The sequence below is a fragment of the Oryctolagus cuniculus genome, chromosome X, assembly GCF_051225735.1.
Source record: "Oryctolagus cuniculus isolate XC-2025 breed Fujian yellow rabbit chromosome X, ASM5122573v1, whole genome shotgun sequence".
Classification (NCBI taxonomy): Eukaryota; Metazoa; Chordata; class Mammalia; order Lagomorpha; family Leporidae; genus Oryctolagus; species Oryctolagus cuniculus.
In genome coordinates this window covers 12218608-12231824 of record NC_142888.1, presented here as the reverse complement: position 1 = coordinate 12231824, position 13217 = coordinate 12218608, and the positions used below count along the sequence as shown (strand labels likewise).

The following is a 13217-nucleotide window of genomic DNA, read 5'->3' as shown; positions in this document are numbered from 1 at the left end:
ATGTGTTTCTTGTAGGCAACAAATAGTTGGGTTGTGTTCTTTGAGCCAATCAGCCAATCGGTGTCTTTTAACTGACGAATTAAGACCATTAATGTTTAATGTGACTATTGATACGTAGTGACTTTGCCCTGCCATTTTCCCGGAGATATTTTCTAGTATATGCTTTGAGCTTCCCATGCTCTTTTACTGGTAGGTTTTCTTCCTTTACCTTCTTTCATATTGATGGCCGTGTTTCTGTGTTTCTGAGTGTAGCACATCTTTAAGTATCTTTTGTAGGGCTGGATGAGTGGCCACAAAGTCTTTCAATTTCTGTTTGCTATGAAAGGTCTTTATTTCACCTTCATTCACAAATGAGAGCTTGGCAGGATATAATATTCTGGGCTGGCAATTTTTCTCTCTTAGCACCTGTGCTATGTCTTGCCATTCCCTCCTAGCCTGTAGTGTTTCTGATGAGAAGTCTGCTGTGAGTCTGATTGGAGATCCTCTGAGAGTAATCTGACGTTTCTCTCTTGCACATTTTAGGATCTTTTCTTTATGGTTCACTGTGGTGAGTTTAATTACCACGTGTCGTGGTGAGGATCTCTTTTGGTCATGTTTACTGGGGGTTCTGTGAGCTTCCTGTAGTAGGATGTCTCTGTCCTTCTCCAAACCTGGAAAGTTCTCTGCTAGTATCTCACTAAAAAGGCCTTCTAATCCCTTTTCTCTCTCCATGCCTTCAGGAACTCCTAGAACCCGAATGTTGGGTTTTTTAATAGTATCCTGAAGATTCCTGACAATATGTTTTAGATTTCTAATTTCCTCTTCTTTTCTTTGGTCTGACTGTATCCTTTCCTGTTCTCTGTCTTCTAACTCCGATATTGTCTCTTCTGCTTCACCCATTCTGTTTTTAAGGCTTTCTAGTGTGTTTGTCATTTGATCTATTGAGCTCTTCATTTCATTTTGATTTCTCTTCACTATCACACTTTCCTGTTCTACTAGTTTCTGAGTTTCATTTTGATTCTTCCTTAAAATTTCATTTTCACGAGAGAGATTTTCAATCCTGTCTAATAAGGATTTCTGTAGTTCAAGGATTTGCTTTTGAAAACTTCTAAATGTTCTTATCATAAATTTTTTGGAATCCGTATCTTGCATTTCTTCTATCTCATCATCTTCATACTCTTGGCTTGGGGTGTTTTGTTTATTTGGAGGCATCATAGTGTCATCGTTGATCTTGTTCCCTCGATTTCTGTGTTTGTTGCTTGGCATAGTTAATTCTTCTTTCATCACTGTGCTTTTTTTTTTTATTTTTTGTTATTTTATACTATGTCCGTGTTAAGTGGACTGCCTGCTGTTGGAGGAGCCTTGGAGGCTTGAGATGGGTGTGGCCTGAGAGTTCTGCTTGGTTCTTCAGGGTTACGGGTGTGCAAAAGTGACACCCTCAGGTTATGCGTGGTAAATCTCTCTCTTTTTATTTATTTATTTATTTTATTTATTCAGGGGGTAAGTAATGCCGCACGGCACGGCTGTGCAGAATTGATGGTATTTAGCTTCCGATCTCTGGCTTCTACCCAAAGAGTCTGTGCAGGCTCTGTTTCTCCTCTGTACTCCCACTGGGTTGCCTAGGCTACTGAATTGTAGTTACTCAGTTCCTTAGCTCTCCCCTGTTGTTATGTAAATCCAGCGTGGGGCCTGCTCTTTGTCTCTTGCAAACTCTTGCAAGCCTTGCAGCCTTGAAACCTTTGCAAGGTTGGCAGAGAGAGAAACCCTCCACCTTTTTTTCCTTCTCTCCGGTAGTTAGTCTTGTGCGCTTTCCCACTCCCCTCTAGATTCTGGCCGCCGTTTCCCCGCCAATGTCTCGGGTTATTGAGCTCACCTCCCCTTCCTCCGCCGATGTGTGGACTCGGAGCCCTGGGCATCCCAACTCTTCCCGCTGGTGTCTGTGTGACATGCACTCCCCTTCCTGCACTGGCGCGCAGACCCTGCGGCTCCCGCGGCTCGGATTCCATACTGTGGGCGACTTTGTTCTCCCAGTAGGTCCTCCGAGTCACAGCCACTAGATCTAGAAGAGTTTCCTCTGCAATTTTTTCCTGGTCCTTTTTCTGAGGCTACTGTAACTCCACTTTTATTAAACTAAATTTTCCCGGACTATCGGTGCGCGCCCTCACTATTCCGCCATCTTGGCTCCGCCCTCCCATTAGTTTTTTTCTCTTAAAACTTGGAATGTACCTCGCCATTGCCTCCTAGCCTATAGGGTTTCTGATGAGAAGTCTGCTGAGTCTAATTGGAGCTCCTCTGAAAGTAATTCTGGTGTTTCTCTCATGCAAATTTTGAAATGTTTTCTTTATGTTTTACTGTGGTGAGTTTGATTACAATGCGTCATGGTGAGGATCTTTTCTGGTGATGTCTGTTAGGAGTTCTATGTGCTTCCTGTACTTGGATGTCCCTTTATTTCTCCAAATTAGGAAAGTTTTCTGTTATTATTTTGCTAAAAAGGCCTTCTAATTCTTGCTCTCTTTTCACACCTTTAGTAACTCCTAGAACCCATATATTGGGTTGTTTGACAGTATCCTGTTGATCCCCTACAGTGGTTTTTAATTTTCTAATTTCTTTTTGTGTTTGGCTTGACTGTATAATTTCCTTTGCTTTGTCTTCTGATATTCTTTGTTCTGCCTCACTGAATCTGTTGTTAAGGCTTTACACTGCATTTCTTATTTGTTCTATTGAGTTCTTCATTTCATTTTGATTTCTCTTTAAGATCTCAATTTCATGGGAAAAATTTTCTTTCATGTCCTGTATGGATTTCAGTAGTTCATACATTTGTTTCTGTGTAATCTTATCAATTTTCTGAATACCATTTTTCACCTTTCTTCCATCTCATTATCTCTGTAACCTGGTACTGAAGTGTTGTGTTCTTTTAGGGCATCATATTGTCTTCCTTATTCATGTTTCTTGAATTGGCACTTTTGTTGTTTGGTATTCATGGAGATATTTGTTGGTTTATTTTTATTTTTTGCTGTGCCAGCTTTATCTTTGTACTGTACCTCTGTAGGTAAGTGGGGTGTCTGCTTTCAGTGAAAATCTAGAGGCTTATAGTGGGTGTGGCTGGGGAGCTCTGTTCAGTTCTCCAGGGTGAAGGGTGTGATTACGGTGACCCTTCCCTTTTTTTTAAATCAGGTGGTAAGTTTGTTCTCAGCTGAACTCCTCTCCTCAAAGGAGACCAGTGCTTGAACCCTAGCCCCAGTGTATATAATATTTGTCCACTCTGCCCCCGGGATCACAAGGATCTGTGCAGTCCTCCATGTAAGTTCAGATACCCCAGCAATGTCCCTCACAAGGTAACCAGGAGGCCCTGAGCATGTGGAGTCTCTCATAGTGACTGCCCAAATTCCCGGCTGCTCCGCGAGTCCTCCTACACAGCCTCAATTTTTTTTTTTCACAGTCCCAGCACACAAGCCTCCCACAGTCAGGAGCTCCCAGGCCCCTGTTAGTTCTCCCCACCAGAGTCAGGAATCTCCACTCAGCTGGTTGCTGGGTGCAGACATGAGCTGGCACAGCTGTTAGGTGTGTCCAAAGTGGGGAGAGAGAACGGTGACCCTCCTTTTTTTTTTTTTCTCCTCTAGATTGGCAGATACACTGTCTCCCAGAGGACTCTAATCCAGGTTCCTTCTAGGCTTTTCCTGAAGCTTTATTGCCAGTGTCTTGGGCTGCTGCAGTCTAGTCTCACCTTACTTTCATACATTGGTGTGTAGGCTCTCGACTGCTGGATTCCTGAGTTGTGGGTGTCCATGCTCTCTATTGGGTCCCTCTAATTTTCATAGTTTCCTCTGCCATTTTCTCTCTAACTCTTCCCTGAGACTACACTCTCTCCACTTTTTAAACATTATCTTCTCCTGGACTAGAACCGTAAACTCCCTCCCTACTCCACCATCTTGTAACTTCCTCAAGATGCATTTCCAATTAACTTTATATAGAGAAGACCAACTCTGTACTAAGTAAAGGGTTCAACAATTTGCCCTGCCCTCCTCCCCCCAAAAAAGTATTCCTCAACAGTTAAGACAAGGGCTGTTCAAAGTCATTGCATCTTGAAATTAGTTTCACTTTTTTGAAGAAACTTAATTAACTTTAAAGAAGCATCCAAGAATGATACATCTTTTGTGAGCACTTAGACATAACTAAAACTTATGAGACATAGGAATATCCTCCATTTAATACATTAAAATAAAGTAAGTCTTTGATAACAAGTTTTATCATTAATTGAGGAAGCACCTAAGAAAACAAGCAGTGGAGTTGGACACTTAGGTATAACTAAAACTTATGAGACATAAAAATATCCTCCACTTAATACACTAAATCTTTGAGAACAAGTTTAACTGTTAACTCTCATAATACAATTCATTGAGGACAGAGGTCTTGCATGGGAAGTTAGTGCACAGTGACTCTTGTTGTTAATTTAACAATTAACTCTCTTATGTATGACATCAGTGATTACCCAAGGCTCTTGATAGGAGCTACCTAGGCTATGGAAGCCTTTTGAATCCACAAACTCCTTCAGTATTTAGACAAAGCCATAAACAAAGTGGAAGTTCTTTCCTCCCTTCAGAGAAAAGTATATCCTTCTTTGATGACCGCTTCTTTCCTCTGGGGTCTCAACTGCAGAGGTCCTTCATGTAGGACATTTTTTGCCACAGTGTCTTGGCTTTCCAGAGCATGCATTTCTTTAAGGGAAAGGGTTTATTGGGGGAAACCCAACAGACTGGAGGGAAGGGGCGAAGAAGGACAAAGAGAGAAGGAGAGTGTAAGAGAGAGAGAGCGAGCCACGTGTTCAGGAACAGGTCCTTTTAAAACTTTGCTGGGAGGCAGACAGGGAAGTAGGAGCAGAGAATCCCATTAGGGTGGGGGTGGAGCTGACACCAGTGGTTGAGCCATGGGGTCACTTGGCTTCCAGCCATGGTGGCAGGGGCTAGGATAGTGTTGGAGTGTAGATTGCACCATAGATAAGACTGTAATATTTTACTAACATTCCACCCTTTTGTTTTTTATAAAGCAAGAGTTGTATGGGATTACATTAGTCCCCAAAGTCCAGGATGGGTAGAGGTACGATAATCTGTCTTTAGAGCTCCTTCTTGCTGACATGGGGCAACAAGGTACTCTTTGCTGGCGTGGGGCGATGTCTTAAGCTGCTGTCTCCTGGATGAGGAGCCTAGTATATCCCTTTAACAGCATTTGGTTGACCACCTGGTTGCTGAAGGCCTTGGTTCCTTCCATTATCACCTCCTGTAAATACTTAAACAAACACTGTAGTATAAAAGACAGGATGAGAATGGCAACCAATTATCCTAAGAGTGGCATTAACCGAATAATGAGTTGATTTCATAGAGGAGAGGAATTGAGAAGGGTCTCTGGACCCCTGTGAAGACTGTTTAATGGACGTGGTTTAAAGCTGATCCCAACTAAGACCGAGAGAAAAGCCATTCTTCTTTTGCTGGTAGACGGGTTTGTGGAGAAAATCCTGAACAATCATACAACATTAAATAGGGGAGAGGACCATCAATACACCCAGATTGAGAGTAGAGGCATTGATGTTAGAGTAGAGGCTATGATTACAAAGGAATGAGGCCCCAAGTGGGCTAGACAGGGTCTAGAACAAAGGACAGAGTCATTACTATAGGACCTAAAAATTTTGCTGTCTAAGCCACAACTAAGTTCTCCAATTGAGAGGCAAAAAGAAACTGACAGAAGGGGCTTGATAGTAATCTGGTGGACTTTAAGGGCTTGTCAGTTATGAGAACCAGACCCATCTATCTCTTCACGTGGGGTACATCGTAAGGGAGGTGTGAACCTCCTTGGGGAAGGTACCCTCTTGACTTCCATTACCTCGCTGGCCTGGGAGGAGAGCTGGCCAGGTATAGGCAGGTGACATCTCTAACAGGACATTTACAGTTCTGCCTGCAATGTTACTAACTCTACTTGGCTGTCTGCTCCGCAGCGGTGGTCATTTTGGAAGCTGGGCCAAGTGAAGAGTTTTTCAGCTTGGAGCCAGGAAGCTCTGTGGCTCTGACCTGGATGTCCTTCAACTCCAGGGCAGTTCCATTTCTGGTGATTCAACTTTTAGCGAGCATAGCTGCCAGGGCTCTTCATAAGCTGACTTCTGCTGAAGCCCTGGCTTTCCACATCAAAAACCAATGCAGTGGACTGGCCTATTGGTTCTCCTTGATGGCAGATCACCGTACAGAGCCACATTTAATAGGCCTGTCACCTATCTCTACATCACTTCTGATGCCTAGCTTTCTCTTCCTCCTGATTTTTGTTAAAGCAGACCAGAAGATGTAAGTCAAGGGGGTGCAGAGCATGCATTTTTAAGAGCCCATATGATAGGGATTCAAAAAGCCAGAGATAAATATGTTCTCCACCCTCGCTTTTTTGTTGCATTGGGCCAATAGTTTATCAGTTTTGTTTATTAAAAAAAAAAACAAAAACAAAAACAGCTCTTGGGGCTGGCACTGTGGCATAGTGGGTAAAACCACTGCCTGCAGTTCCAGCATCACATATAGGTGCTGATTTGAGTCCTAGCTGCTCCACTTCTGATCCAACTCTCTGCTGTGGCCTGTGGAAACACTAGAAGATGGCTTAGGTCCTTGGGATCCTGCACTCACTTGGTATACCTGGAAGAAGCTCCTGGCTTCGGAACGGATCAACTCTGGCCGTTGCAGCCATTTGGGGGGTGAACCAGTGAAGGGAAGACTTCTTTCTCTCTCTGCCTCTCTGTAACTCTGCCTTTCAAATAAATAAATGAATCTTTATAACAAAACTCTTTATTTCACTAATCTTTTATATTTTTTGTTTTAGTTTATTCCATTATTTTAATTATTTATTTTCCATATTAATTTTGATTTTGGTTTGTTCTTATTTATGTAGGTCCTTGAGATGCATTGTTAGATCATTCATTTGATGCTTTTCAAATTTCTTGACGTAGGCACTGATTGCTATAAACTTCCCTCTTAACACTGCTTTTGTTGTATAACATGTTTCAATATGCTGCATTGTCATCTTCATTTGTTTCCAGGAATTTTTTTGCTTTCCGTTTGATTTCTTCTATGACTTAATGTTGATTCAAGATCTTTTAAAATATTTATTTATATTTTTGAAAGGTAGAGTTTCAGAGAGAGAGGAGGAGAGATAGATCTTCTATCTGCTGGTCCATTCACTATAAGGCTGGGATGGTGGGAGCATGGCCTGTCCAATGCAAGGAGCCAGGAGCTTCCTCCAGGTTTCCCACATGGGTGCAGGGGCCCAAGCACTTGTATCATCTTCTGCTGCTCTCCCAGGTGCACTAGCACGAAGCTGGATTGGAAGTGGAGCAGCTGGGACTCAAACTGGCACCCATATTGGATGCCAGTATCACAGAGGGTGGCTTTACCTGCCTCTCCTCATCGCTGGCCCTCAGGATCATATTGTTCAGTCTCCATGTGTTTGCATATTTTCTGGAGTTTCTTAAGTTTTTAATTTCTGGCTTCATTCCATTGTTGTCAGAAAAGATACAGGGTATGATTTCAGTTATTTTGAATTTGCTAAGATTTGCTTTATGGCCTTGCATATGGTCTATCCTAGAGATAGTTCCATACAGTGATGAAAAGAATGTCTATAGGTCCATTTGGTCCGTAATGTAGATTAGCTCTGCTGTTTCTTTTTTGATATTTTTCTTCTTGTTGCTCTGTACATTATGAAACTGGGGTGGTGAACCCTCATTATTGTATTGGAGTCTGTGTCTCTCTTTAGATCCATTAACATTGCTTCCTTTTTTTTTTTTTTGTAATGATTTATTTACTTATTTGCAAAATAGAGTTACAGACAGAGATAGGTCTTCCATCTGGTGGTTCACTTTCCAAATGACCACAGTGGTTGGAGCTGGGCCAATCTGATGCCAGGAGCCAGGAGCTTCTTCTGGGTCTCTCACATGGGTGCAGGGGCCCAAGTACTTGGGCCATCTTCCACTGCTTTCCCAGGCCATAAGCAGAGAGCTGGATTGGAAGAAGAGCAGCTGAGACACAAACCAGTACCCATATGGAATACTGGCACCACAGGAGGAGGTTTACCCTACTACACCACAGTGCCTGCCCAACATTGCTTTCAAATAGTGTGGTACCATAGTATTTGTTGCATATAGATTTATTATAGTCACATATTTCTGTTGAATTTGTGGGGAAATTAGTTACATGAAGCAATTCAAAGATGGTGCCTAGAGGAAGTAAGGTGGGTGAAATCCAAAGTTGTTTACCACTAAAGCTAATTGGCCATGCACCATCAGGGGAGGTAACAAAACTAGTAACAAGTGTGTAGACATATGGCTAGTCCTATGAAAATCGCCCCGTAAAATGACCGTTTAAGTGATTGGTTGGTCCTTAGCCCTGCCCCAATGACTCTGCAGTTTTGTGCTATAAAAGGCTCTGTTACATGTGAAATAAATGAGTTCTTGCCAGACTTGACTCCCCGCTGCGTCTGATTGTCTCTAGGATCAGGAGGCTGGGGAACGGGCGAGTGGCACACTTACCTTTCCTCAGACCCAGTCCATCCTTGTACGGGTGGACTAAGACCCTGCATCTGGTGCCCAATGTGGGTTTCGAACAGTTACTTTTAGGCCGAGGCTAAGCAGTCTCTCAGGGTAAGTGAAACCCTTATTATGGGTAATCCTATTTTTAAGGCAGTCTGGGATATGGAAGGGAAGAGGATGATATCGACAGTAGGAAAGATGAAGAGACACAGACAGTGGAAGTTAGGATAAAAGTAAAATTTCCTTCCCCGCCTACATTTCGGAGGAGTCTAGGCCCCTGCCATACGCGCCTGGGACTGAGGAGGGAGCGTTGTTCTATGCGACCCCGCAGAGGGACCTGTGTGACCTAGATCCCAATGACCAGCCCTCCACTGAAAGACAGGGGCTTGGGGAGGTAACCTATGCGAAAGCTTATCTGGTGTACATAAAGCAGTGTAGGGAAGTGAACTCTGGGCGTGGGAACTTGCTGCCTCAGGCCTACCCTGTTAATTTAGCCCTGGGGGCTAATAGGCCCTTGGAATGGTACCCTTGGGAGGCCAAGGACCTCAAAGAACTCTGCAAGGCAGTAGCAGAGGATGGCCCAAACTCCCCCTAGGCCCAAACTCTGCTGCAAGATATAGCCTCTCACCCATGCGTCCCCAAGGACTGGTTGGACATGGCCAAAGCAGTCCTCATAAGTTCACAGTTCATAAAGTGGTGCACCTTCTTTGAGGAGGAGTGCCGGGTGAGGGCCGAAGCTAACCGAGCAGCCCAGCCAGCTATCCCTATTACATACACTATGCTGGCTGGGACGGGGGAAGGATTCTCTACGGGGATCTAGCAAGCTGTGCTACCTGCTCCGTACTGTGAACAAGTGAGGCAGGCAGGACTTAATGCTTGGTACAAGCTGGAGGAGGGGCCCACTGAATCTCCCATCGCAGGGGTGCGACAAAAGGCAGGAGAGTCATTGCCAGATTTTGTAGCTAGGGTCCAACACAGTCTCCATTGTAAGTTGCCAGCTGGGGACCTTCGGGATCGGTTTGTTAAGATGCTCGCCTGGGAAGGAATGAATGCTGATCGTAGGATGGCCTGCGCTGGCCTGAGGGAGGCTTCGATAAGTCGATGGGTAGTGGCCTCAGGGGATGTAGGTATGAACAGCATCAAAATCAATCCCTGGCCATGACCCTACAGGCTCAGACGACGGCCATGACCCAGGTCCTCTCAGCCCAAACATTGGCAATGACAGAGGCTATTACTCAGGCTCTGGCCATCCAAAGTTCCAAGTCACTCGGGCAGGCCACTAAGGGAGCCTGCTTCAAGTGTGGGCAAGAGGGGCATTTTAAATGGGAGTGCCCTCAAGCCTCCTTGACTAATAGACCAGGAGGATCAAAGCTGCCCCATACCCCCTGCCCTAGGTGCAGGAAGGGATATCATTGGAAAAAGGATTGCAGGTCCAAATTTGATATAGAAGGGAAGCCTTTAAACTAGAGGGGGGGCATCCTCCAGCCCCGTTAACTCAAGGAGGAACCCCATGCAAGGCGAAACCGGGGTAACCCATACTAGAACAAGCCCACTGGACTGCCCCCCTTATGGAGGGGCTCCGTCCCAAGATGAGTGTCATCATAGGTGGAAAAAGGTTTCACTGCCTGATCGACACTGGGGCGGACAGGACAGTACTCCGAGAAGAGGAGGTGCCGCCCACCTGGGAGCTGGCAGATGGGCCATCAATATTGGGAGTGGGGGGCAATTCTCGATCTAAGGAAACAGTCGCCCTCATGAAATGGGTCAGTCCTGATGGAGAACAGGGAAAAATACGCCCCCTGGTAGCGAAAAACCTCAGTTAATTTATTGGGACAGGATATGCTAGGGCAAATGGATGCTGTGGTTACCACAGATCACCGGGCCTTTTATGAGGGTGTTCCAGAGGAAGGAGAGGCCCAGGGCCACGACTGGGGCATGGAAGGGGTCAAGCAAAAGGATTGTCTCATCAATCACAAGGAACCCAAGGGACCCATTCGAGTATACCCCCAATCCTAAAGGCCACTGCCCCCCGGGTGCCACCTCTCAGGTGGAGGCCAGGAAATCCCGTCTGGGTGGAGCAGTGGCCACTAACTCAACCTAAACTCGTGGCGCTCCGCCTTCTGGTGGAGGAACAAATGACCCTTGGACACTTACGTCCTTCCATGAGCCCCTGGAATATGCCAGTGTTTGTTATCCAAAAGGCATCCGGGGCCTGGTGCATGCTTCAGGACCTTCGTAAAATAAATGAAAGGATGGAATTGGTGGGCACCCCCTTGAGAGGCATGCCCTGGACCCCCGCCATACCCTCAGAGTATACCCTGGCTGTAATAGATATTAAGGATTGTTTCTTTTCTATCCCATTACACCCAGACGACTGCGAAAAATTTGCCTTTTCCATCCCCTCACTTAATTTTTCTCGACCTGATCAACGTTATAAGTGGACAGTATTACCACACGGGATGGCTAATAATCCAGCGTTCTGCCAACAGTACCTGGCCACGCTCTTGGAGCCCATATTAAGTTCAGATGTTTCCCTTGCCTATGCCTATATGGATGACATCATCCTTGGACACAAGGATCCTGCCCTCCTGGAGAGCCTTTTAACCCAGATCCTTACAACACTCACGGAGGGAGGATTTACGGTGGCTCCTAGTAAGATTCAGAGGGTACCCCCTTTTAAGGTGCTTGGTTCCCATTTAACTCTAACCCAAGTTAGCCCCCTTAAACCTCTGTTGGATATTCCAACTTTCATGACCCTAACTCAACTTCAAAGTCTTTTAGGGGAAATTAATTGGCTACTGCCCTGGGTACCCATCCCCAAGGATAGTCTTGTGCCCTTGTTCACATTGCTAAAAAATAAAATGCCACAAGATAATATTATCCTTACAGATAGCCATCAGGTGATATTTCTACAGTTTCAAGAGGCCCTAGACAAAGTTTCTTTAAAAAGGTACTCTGCTAATAAGCCCTTCTCTCTGTGGCTGTTTGTGTGGATTACCCTGATTTCTGCAGTCTTGACTCAGGAAGGGGAATCAATGGAGTGGATTCACACCCCCTTGGGGGGCACACCTCGGGTGTACTCTAAGGCTGATCAGCTTGCTGATGCTATAATTAAGGGCAGAACTCAGGCTCAGAGGCACTATGGCTCTGACCCTCATTCCATTGTTTTCCCCTTTCGGATGTCAGATGTTGAATGGCTTACCAGGGCAAATGCCCGTCTTGCCCTTTCCCTCGAGGGGTTTTTGGGACACATCGATTGCCATTATGGGCCATCCAAATGGACCGTCATGCTATGGCGACTTCCCTTAAAAATGCCTTCTTTATTCTCTTCCAAATCCATCCTCCATGCCCCTCATGTTTTCACCGATGGGGGCCAAGCAGGCTCTGCATATGCTGCCTTCGAGGGTCAACAGGAAACCCCAAGCCACCAAAGGTTCCAACCCTGCCAAGGGTCAGCATAATATAAAGAAATGCTTGCTGTAATTATGGTTCTTCAGGACATTCAAGGGTCCTGTAACTTATATTCTGATAGCCTATATATGGTTAACCTGCTGCCCCATGTCCCCCAAGCACATATTAGACTAGACAGTAACCCTATTTCCCCCCTTATGGTTACCCTCAAAGGTTAATCAGAGGGACGGGGGGCTCCCATTCATGTCCAGCACTTGAGGGGACACTCAAAGCTCCCTGGGTTTCTGTCTGTTGGAAATAATTGGGCTGATCGACTAGCCACCGGCCCACAAGCATTAACTTTACAGGAAGCCACTCAACTACATGACTTAACCCATATCAATTGGAGGGGCCTACAATACAGGTTCCCCCAAGTCCCTGTATGGGACCTCAAAAAATCGTCCACACTTGCAAAACGTGTCAACCCTTCCTGAAGGTGCCCCCATTACAGACACAGGGAGTAAATCCTAAAGGCCTCAAACCCAACACTCTCTGGCAAACTGATGTCACCCATTTTTCAGCCTTTGGCAAGCTTAAATATGTTTTTGTTTCCATTGATACTTATTCAGGAGCTTGTTGGGCCACGGCACATACACATTTCCTTCAATGCTTTGCCACTCTAGGCCTGCCAGCACAGGTTAAAACGGATAATGGACCTTGCTTTATTAGCAAAGCAATGTCCGACTTTTTTAGCAGATGGCATATTAAACACATCACAGGAATACCTTACAACCCTCAGGGCCAGGCAATTGTAGAATGAAATCATCGATGCCTAAAAGAACAGCTTTTAAAACAAAAAGGGGGAAGTGGCCCCCATATCCAATTACAAATGGCTTTGTTCACTATCAATATTTTAAATTTTCCCAAGGGGTCAATTGAATCAAAATTCCAAAGACACTGGGGCCAATTAAACCCCAGGCCCCAGGTTCAGGTTAAATGGAAGGACCCTCTAACGCAACAATGGAGAGGACCAGACCCCTTAATCACCATAGGCAGAGGGTTTGGATGCATCTTCCCCATAGGGGAGACAGCCCCAATCTGGCTTCCAGCCAGAAACCTTAAGTTTCTGCCTGTTTCCTCTATACAGGAAGATGCCCAAAACCAGAATGACCAACAAGGAGAGGAAACAATTATGGTGGTCACAGCTCATTTTCAGAGGAAAAAGGACCAAAAAAGTAACTACTAAGCATCCCCAAGGGCTCCCAGCCCTTGAGAAGCTTTTATGTTCCTTAACCATTTC

General features: G+C 45.1%; 1 protein-coding gene across 4 annotated transcripts in view; it reads left to right on the top strand.

Moving 5' to 3' along the window:
* Window positions 1-13217, top strand: part of LOC149119557 (uncharacterized) — a 61579-nt gene that overhangs the window by 24431 nt on the left and 23931 nt on the right. Inside the window, exon 2 of one of the 4 annotated variants that reach the window (XR_016228377.1) lies at window positions 13065-13211. The exons of 2 other annotated variants lie outside the window; for them this stretch is intronic. The gene's annotated coding sequence lies outside the window, so the exon portion shown is untranslated. Of the gene's footprint in view, window positions 1-8489; window positions 8633-13064; window positions 13212-13217 lie in introns of those variants that run through there. One more of the 4 variants, XR_016228378.1, reaches the window with a different exon arrangement.